Genomic DNA, 9,049 nt, shown 5'->3' on the forward strand with positions numbered 1-9,049 from the left:
AGGAGGGGGTGGAGGGAGGGCAGGGACAAGGGGAAAAATGAGAATCAAGACCTATTATGTAAAGGTACAGAATCCCAATGATGAATGTAATTGTATTGTATACCTAGATTGTACCAATAACCTCAATAAAAAGAAAAAAAAATATGCTGTAATTTAAAAATGTGACCAAGGGACTAATGTAAATAAGTTATATCATTCACTGCTGAAATGGATACTTTTCTATCCTGTCTACTGCCATTATGCATGTACCATTGGTGGTACTATGTAAATTTGCTGTCTGAACTCACAACACAACTTCTAATAATTTTTACCAGAAATACTGTGTAAAATGAGAAGAAAAGGATAGCCAGTGCACTAATACCTGCAATAGCAATGTACGTGAAATAATTCAAAAAATTTTTAGTGAGAACTGGTGCATTAAATCATATTACATCTGCAAAACTGACTGAATTTTACAATTATAAAACTTCAGGATGCAGAAAATGAATTGTGACCTCCATGACGGTTATTCATAAATAAAATTAAAAATAACTAAGTATTCAAGAAAAAAAAACATATACACCTGTTTAGGTTTATTATAGACTCATCTGAAATATTCCCAAGCTGAAATAAATATTAAATTCAGAGATTGACTTTATAAATGTTAGTATTTTTGTATAGTCAGTACCAAATAACATTTATATAATTTAAGTTTTACAACATATATTGAGAACACCATTAATTACGTGTTTGTAATGTTGACATTTTAACAGAAAAGTCAGGACAGAGCAGATTTTCATTATTTCTCCACACAATTTTGCAGGATATGTCTGGTTCAATCCTGCACATTTTGACACTTTGGTCAACTCCCTTTCTAATGCCATATAGTGGAAGAAGATCTGTTTTTTCCAAGTATTAAATAAGAAATGAATCAAAAGCATTTTATATAAATAACAGCGCATGCTGTCATTAAATACTGGTAACAAAAATAAAAATAAGTAACAAACATTTGTTAGTAATAAATATCTACACATATTCCAAGCATATGTTATTTTATATGCTTATTTAATAAATTTATAAAATATCAAATTCATGTATGATAATACATCTATGTTAGGTTAGTTTTTGCTCTTCCCATCTTTCTTTTTTAAATAGATCTAAGAAGACACAACCTTCGTAGGCCATTTGATTTCCAATAAAATACTGGAATTAATAGTTCCCTATTTTACTGCTTTTACACTGACCATGTGATTCATTTGGTTAATGTGAGCAAACATAGTTATGCAAAGTTCAGAGCAGAGGCCATCATTGTTATATGTTTATAGCAGCTTTTATTTTTCCACTTTACTGCAGAATGTCCATACAAGTACTACTCCTTTATCTTTATTCCTGAAGTAAAGATAGATGCAATCATACCTGAAATGGGGAAACAGCAGCCTGAAACAATCATAGCCTGAGGCCTGAAGCCCAGCTACTGCTTAGAGTAAAGTTTCAACCAACATAAAACTTCCTATTGTGTGGGTGATAATTCAACATTTTAAAACCACCATTATGGCAAAACTCAGCAATATTATAATTGTATTCCATTAAAAGAAGCCCATTAACTACTCTTTTCTATTTTCAAAAGTGCTTTTATTTTGAAACTTATTTGTCATAATTATGATCATATATGAAAATACTTTTATGAGTAATTTTGTGTAATTTTTAAAATTTAAATACCATAAGAATTCATATTTTCTTTTTTTTTTCTTTTCTTTTTTTTCTTCTTTTTTTTTGTATCAGAGATTGAACTCAGGACCTTGCACTTGCGAAGCCGGTGGTGGAACCACTGAGCTAAATCCCTGGCCTTTCTTATTTCTGATATGTAGGCATTTTACATTTTCTAGTAGACATTTTCTGTTCCTTCATTCATTATTTTAAAAATAAAATATTAATCATAATGGTAATTTTATATACTGAAAAAGATGAAATTGTATTTAATAAAACATCAGATATTTAATTAACTCAATTAAATATTCTTAACTACAATGCAAAATGAGAGTTGTCAAAATGTATCAAAGTTTCTAAAGAAACACTGAATCAACTAGAAGAAAATATTGGTGTGATGTGATTTAGAGAAATGAAGAATCTCCAAAGTGACTATATTTTCAAATTTGGCCCAATGGAAAAGAATACTATACCTGCTAAATAATGGCCAATATTTCATTGGACAGTTTAGTGTATGGTTGCTGTGGAATTGAATACATTAAACCATTTTGCTTCAAACAATTAAATATTTAGTAGATCTAATTCATCAAACAGTGACTGTCACTACCATGCACACAAAGTCACCTGTGCAAGATAATTTTAATCCTATGCAAGTCCATATACAATTAAGAGATTTCACTGTATCTTCAGTATGTGTTGTTCGGGTCCTGTCAGTTATTGACTTTCTTCAGGTCTTGAGGACATTTTTGTCTAAATTTTTAAAGTTTCTTTGTTTTTGTTTTTATCAAAATAAAACTGAATTTGGTTAATGTGATTTTTTTGTCTCACAGAACTGTTCTCAGTGGTTAATTCTGAATTCACTAATCTCAGTAACAATTATTACAGGTTATATTTAAGAAATACATAACAGAATTGCTAATAAAGAGTAAATGTCTGCCTTACCCTTATAGGGTAGAGGATTCTTTAAGATAATGTCAGATAATCTGAATTTAGGTACAGTAGCTTATTAAACTTCTCTTTTTTGGTTTGTCTCTGCAATTTCCATCTGCTACAATTCATATTTGTTTTTTTCAGGGAAAGTTGTTTTTAACCATTCAACTCATATCTTATAGGGAAGCCTGATAGAATGAATCAATGAATATGGTCTTTCCCTTAGTCAAAAATCTTCTTTTGTCCTGGAAAAATACTTTAAAGTTTGAATTCTGATGGTACACAATTAGTTGGTTATTATCTTAAAAGTTTTGCTCCACCATATACAGACAAGTGGTTTTATAAGTTTCTCTGACATGTATCCTTAGAGTATTCTTTCTGTTTGAACTCAACACAGAAAATATAAAATGTGCGCCCCCATTTTTGATAATCTATGACTTGAGTTTTAACTGGGTTTATTCTTCATTTCTTCCAGGATCCTGAGCCAAACTCAAAATGGAAATCTTACACACTCTACAAACTGTTATTTTAAATACCTTGAAAATATTTATTCTGTATATCCCACCAAGAATACAAATTGAAAAGAACAATTGCAGACACAAATAAATTAAACTGACAAACAGAATAGACCACTGAATTTTTCAGTTAAACAGTAAGGTTTAAGTTAAATGGGTTTTGGAAATAGGCCGGTTTAGAATACTGGCTCTGATATTTGATTGCTAAATTACAAAGCACATCGGCTTTCCAGATTTTGACTCTCTTACTCAAAGAGTAAGATGTTAATTACTTCTAAATGTGGTAATTAGGATTTTAAAATGTATTAAATCTTGGCACATAATAGGTGTTTACTTATTTTTAAAAAGGTTTTGAAACTATTGGAACCAAAACAGACCCCACCTCCTTACACTATATTTGTAAAAGCAACATGTGTACATGTGTATGCATTCTGTTTCCCTACTAAATGTGTAAATAACAGCAAAAAGAAACAAAAGAGATTTGGTTAAGTACCATAGAAGTTTAAAATAGAAATTTAAATTTATAGGGTATGAGGTAGTTAATGGAACCTTAGGCAAAAAGTTACAGTTTAAAATATAGGAAGATATATTTCAGATAAAATATATGCATGAGTAACCATTCATTCCAGGATCAATAAAAGAGTCATTTTATGATGTTATATGTTGAGATAATATGGAATGTAAAATAGGGGTTCCTTCTTGAATAATCTTAAATAATAAGTCATATTTCTCCACTCCATCACCATGACTTTGAGAAACACCTCTAATTTGTAAGTTTGCAAGGACATGATAGGAATGTTGACTTCAGAAAAAAATATACACCTACATCTTTTCCCGGAAGATGATTTCTCCCAGTAGAATGATTTACTTTGCTGCTTCTGAAAGTCTCTCAGCTTCATTAGAGGTCATGCCGCCAGGCCCATATGATTCATCTGATAAACAATTGAAGGAAAAATATGAGGCAGGAAGTAATAAAAGACATCTGGAATACTTAAACAACTCACTTATATCTCGTATTTTAAAGTGTTCAAAAACTTCTAACAATCAAGTATGATTCCATGTCTCCTTGAAACAGTGCTCTGAGACTAGCAAGACAAGTTTCACTTTGCCTTTTTTGCGGTGAAGGGCAACAGAAACACACTTGATTAAGTAGATCACTAAACTGTGCACTTTTTATACTCTGAAGAACAGGGGTGAGAACCTAGATTTCCTGCTTCCTAGGCTAATGCAGCAGGTTAAAGTCCTCTCTCTGCAGGTGGAAATTAATTGTGTTGCTCCTAAAGAAAGTCTCCTCAGGGAATGTGCCTGAGAGATTCTGGCAACGAAGCTCAATTCCCACATCCCATTTTCACTTTACAGGGAAGCAACTGCTCTTGGGCCAAGGAAGATGTATTGTTCACATTTTAAAGTTTCTCTCACCATTAATATAACTGCAAAGCATTTTGTGATTGAACTGTACACTCTATCTCATATGGCATCATTTACAAATTAGAAAAAAAATGCTATCTTTCTTAGTTAATAAAGACATCCCTTAGTACTGTGGAAAATTATCTCCAGGTCCCTCATGGATAACACGTTGTTCATATGCTCAAGTACTTTATATAAACTGGCATAGTGTTTACAAACATTCTACACACATCTTCTTGTGTATACAAATCTTCTTTTCATTACTTATAATATTTAGTATGATATAAATACTTTATAATGCCAAGAGTAAAAATATCTGTCCATGCTCAGTAAAGATACAATTTTATTTTGCAAACATTTTTGAGCCATGGTGAGTTGAAACTACAGATTTGCAAACTTTAGACACAGAGATACACCTCAATATTTGAATCAAAACATATAAATTCATAGATTCTATTTCAAAGTAAATTCAGGAAATAATTCAGTTTTTGTTATTTTCTATCTTTTCTCTCTCCTTTCTCTTTTTCTCTCTCCTTTCTCTCCCTTTCTTTCTTTGTTTCCCTCCCTCCATTCCTTCCTTCTTTCGGTCTTCCCAACCTTGCCACTTCCAAATAAGTTGTAGAGAATGTACACACACAGAAAGACAGATGCATACACATGAAAAATAAAGGCCCTGTCATTTAAAAACCTGGCAATGAGCAAGGAATAACTTTCTACATCATGTATGTATATTTCCTAATTTATGAATTCATCAAAATTTAATTTATTGTAGTATTAATTATATTACAGTGTAATTATGGGAAAATTTCAAATTAACATTTGACAAATTTTCTTTTTGTCAATACTTTTCTTTGACATAAAAACTTAAAGGAAAGCAGTTCAAAATGGATTTGGGGGTATCATCTTTGACAGTGTACGGAAAAGGGTATAAAAGGTTTTCACTCTGTAGGGAAACAAGGAAATAAGTTAGAAACACAAGCTTAAATATTGCATAATTTCTCTTATTTAAGAAACCCAAAATGTAAACACAAAACAAAACACAGATAATGGGAAGTAGAAAGCTAAACCTTTTCAAATGGAAAGGATGCAAGAGATGGAAGGAGTGGGAGGAAGGGAAAAGAAGGAATGAAAAGAAGTAATTCAGATGTGTTATCTACATGTAACAACTCCCTACAAGGAATATAAACTTAGGTACTGCAAACATATACTGATAAAAAAAGAAAAAAACAAAAACAAAACAATGAATAGCAGATGCAAAGAAAAATAAGAGAAAATCCTGGTGATTAAGTCTTTCTAGGTGACTATGACTGTAAGATGAATTGTTAACTTGATTGCCCTGAGAGCTGCCCAGTTTACTAGTAAAGCTCATGTGTACATCTGTCTCTATGGATCATGGAGGCATAATCTTGGGGTCTGGAGACCCCTGCCTCTCTGCTGCTATTACCGTTATGCATCTCAGATTCCATGAATTATGAAGCTTTGTCATATCACACCCTTCTGCCATTGAGTTCCTTTCTTTATAGCCATCTGACTATGGCTTGAACTTTCTGTATCCATTTACCAAACAGAATTTATGTTTTTTTATGTCAGGTAATAGGATCTTTGCTGTGACCGTAACTTACCACGTAGTTTTGAATCCCCTGAAACTGGTTTAGGGGAGGAATGGGAAGCCATAGATGCCATATAGAAGAGTGTTAGGCTATTAGCAAAACATGATGGGAGTGCCGGAAATGGTGGTACACACCTGTAATCCCAGCACTTGGAAGGCTGAGGCAGAAAGATCACTGTGAGGTCGAGACCAGCCTGGGCTACACAGTGAGTTCCAGGTCAGTCTCAACTACATAATGAGACCCTATCTCAAAAAACCAAAAAAGAAATGGAGATTCTACTGGGGCTCAGAATACTGCTAGGAATGTAGACAAATCAGAAGCTTTCAAGTGGAAAAAATATTCTGTATTGGAATTTAGACTAGTAACCATTTGTGTTGTATTTTGGCAAAGGATTTGTCTTTTTTTTTAAAAAAAAAACTATATCCAGCTATTTTTTGTGAGGTAGAATGTATTGGACTAATTAATGTGGGAGAATTAGTAAGGTAGCCCAGTGTTCAGTCTGTGGGATAGTACTGCTGACTGCTTTCAGCCAGATTTACAATGAGAATCAAGAGCAAAAATATGTGAAAACTTTTCTACTGGACTAGCAAAGAGGCACTTACTTGTAAGCTGTGGTCAGGAGAACATGGCTATTTAAAAGATTAGCTCCATTACAAAGAAGTCAGGTAATTTGTACAATGACAATAAGAAAGATGGCACTATATATTTTCTTCTTCCATTATACAGTACTTCTTTAAATGATATATTTTCACATATATTATAAACCATAAATTCTGTTTCAAACAGGCCTAAATTTATTACATAAATTATACACACACACACACACACACACACACACACATGTATGATACTGGGATTAAGGGTGGGTGGTACTAAATTAGTCCATTGATGGGTTTAACATAGTTCTGGGTGTGGGTAATAAAAAGCCCACCCTATTTGTGGGTGCCACCACCCCAAAGGCTAGTATCCTGGATGGGATAAATGGTAAATGGAGCTTTCTGCTTTTTGCTGCCTGCTGTCTCCTGCCTGCTCAACTATGGACTCTTTCTCCACTGCAGAGCTCCTCTACCATGCCACACTGCCTTGGAGCCAGCCAACAATAGAATGAAACCTCTACAAACTGTGAGCTACAATAAACCTTTCCTTCTTTAACTTTGGGGGTTGGGTTTTTTTGTGGCAGAAATGATACAAATAACTAAGGCAGATTTTGGTACCAGAGTGAGGTCATTTCTGTTATGCTACCTGGCTATGTGATGCAGAAGCATTTGGAACGAGCTTTTGGGAAGAGTTTAGAACAGCTTTTAAATACTGGCTAAAGAATTAGATAAGGAATGCTGTAAGTCAAACTTAATGTGAGATTCTGGTCAGAGCTCAGAAGACCAGAATGATGATAGAAATGAAAGTGATAAAAGACTAGGCTCATGAGGTTTCAGTTAGGAATAAGAACTGCATTGGCTGTTGGATTACAGATCATGTGTGTTATCCATTAGCAGAAAATTTGCTCATCTCCAGAGACTTTGACTGACTCTGATATTAAGGACAGCACACTAGCCATAAAGAATGAGAAATTAGATTCATTCATAGAAAAATGGATACATATTATGGATATACTCCTAAGTGAAATAAATAAATCACACGTGTAAATACCAAATAGTTTCTCTGGTGTGGAAAACTATAATAGTACATAAGATCCAACTGATGTAATTGACAATGTGAAATAGAAAGAAAAGGGCTAAAGGTGTAGGGAAAGTGTGAATGGTAGGGGAAAGGTAATAAGGGAAAAGAAAAAAATATGACAAAATGAAAAATGGAAATAAAATGTTTGTAAATGGGAAGAGGAGGAGGGGGTGAAGGGAGGGCAGGGACAAAGGGAAAAATGAGAATCAAGACCTGTCATGTAAAGGTACAAGATCCCAATGATGAATGTAACTGTACTGTATACCTAAAATGTACCAATAAACTCAGAGAGAAAAAAAAGTACAGCACACTAATTAATTTTATAGAAGAAATTTCAAGGTAATCCAATGTTGAGATAATGGCATGGCTACTGTTAAGGTCCTTTAGCTACCTGTACCTTGACAATCAGTATCAACTCAACAGAATGATTTGAATTTGGCCACAAAGAAAAATCTAGTAAAGTTATGTCCTGCAAAGGTGGAACAAAGGACAACTTGTTTGCTTTTAAAAGGAATAGGAAAATAGAAAAGATGGTCTGGGGACATCAAAAGATCCTGTAGGATTCCAGCCTCTGCAGCCTCAAAATTGCAAAGGTAAAAAACTTTGCTTTGAGAAGAAAGCCTAGAGTATCATGTTTCAGAATGGCAGCAGACTAGAGAATTTTTTTCCTGAGTTTGAGTTCAAATTGCTGAGCAATACAGTTCATTCAACCTTGTAGCCAAGAAAGAAGGAAGCCTGGCTGTTGCTCCAGCTGGTGGTAGACCTGGGTGATATTTGTGTTGTGCTGATTTTAGGTGCACCCAGAATGAAAGAATTGTGAAGTCAGGAAGGTTTACACTTAGATTTCACAAGAAGGCCTTGGAGGACAGGTAGATTGCTCCTGAGAGGGTACTGTGGGAAGTTGTGAGTGGTAAGTTGTGAGTGGGAAGCTGAAAGTGCAGTGGAAACCCTGTAAGGTTGGAAAAGCCAGGAATTAGTATCATCTGAGGAAAACTGCAAAGAATGAGCAGAGCCAGCCCAAGATAGAAGCCATGGGAGCTACGATTTCAGGCAGTGCCACAGGAGTAGAGATAACCAGGAACTTTGGAGTTCACGCCTTGCCCCAGATCACACCAGATGCTGGACATGGAACTATGACAATTTATGTTTGCATTGCTGGAATTTGGACTTGCTCTGGTCTCATTTCTTTCTATCCTTGTATTTGGAATAGGAATGTTTATCTTG

General features: G+C 34.1%; 1 long non-coding RNA gene across 1 annotated transcript in view; it reads left to right on the forward strand.

The window, feature by feature from the left end:
• LOC104861060 overlaps nt 1-3,227 on the forward strand; it is a 20,762-nt gene extending 17,535 nt beyond the window's left edge. Inside the window, exon 3 of the long non-coding RNA XR_779898.1 lies at nt 3,092-3,227. This is a non-coding gene — a long non-coding RNA (uncharacterized LOC104861060). The remainder of the gene's footprint in view (nt 1-3,091) is intronic.
• Nucleotides 3,228-9,049: the final 5,822 nt, after the last annotated feature.

This window comes from Fukomys damarensis, unplaced genomic scaffold (assembly GCF_012274545.1).
Source record: "Fukomys damarensis isolate Sample0158 unplaced genomic scaffold, DMR_v1.0_HiC HiC_scaffold_6, whole genome shotgun sequence".
Taxonomy (NCBI): Eukaryota; Metazoa; Chordata; class Mammalia; order Rodentia; family Bathyergidae; genus Fukomys; species Fukomys damarensis.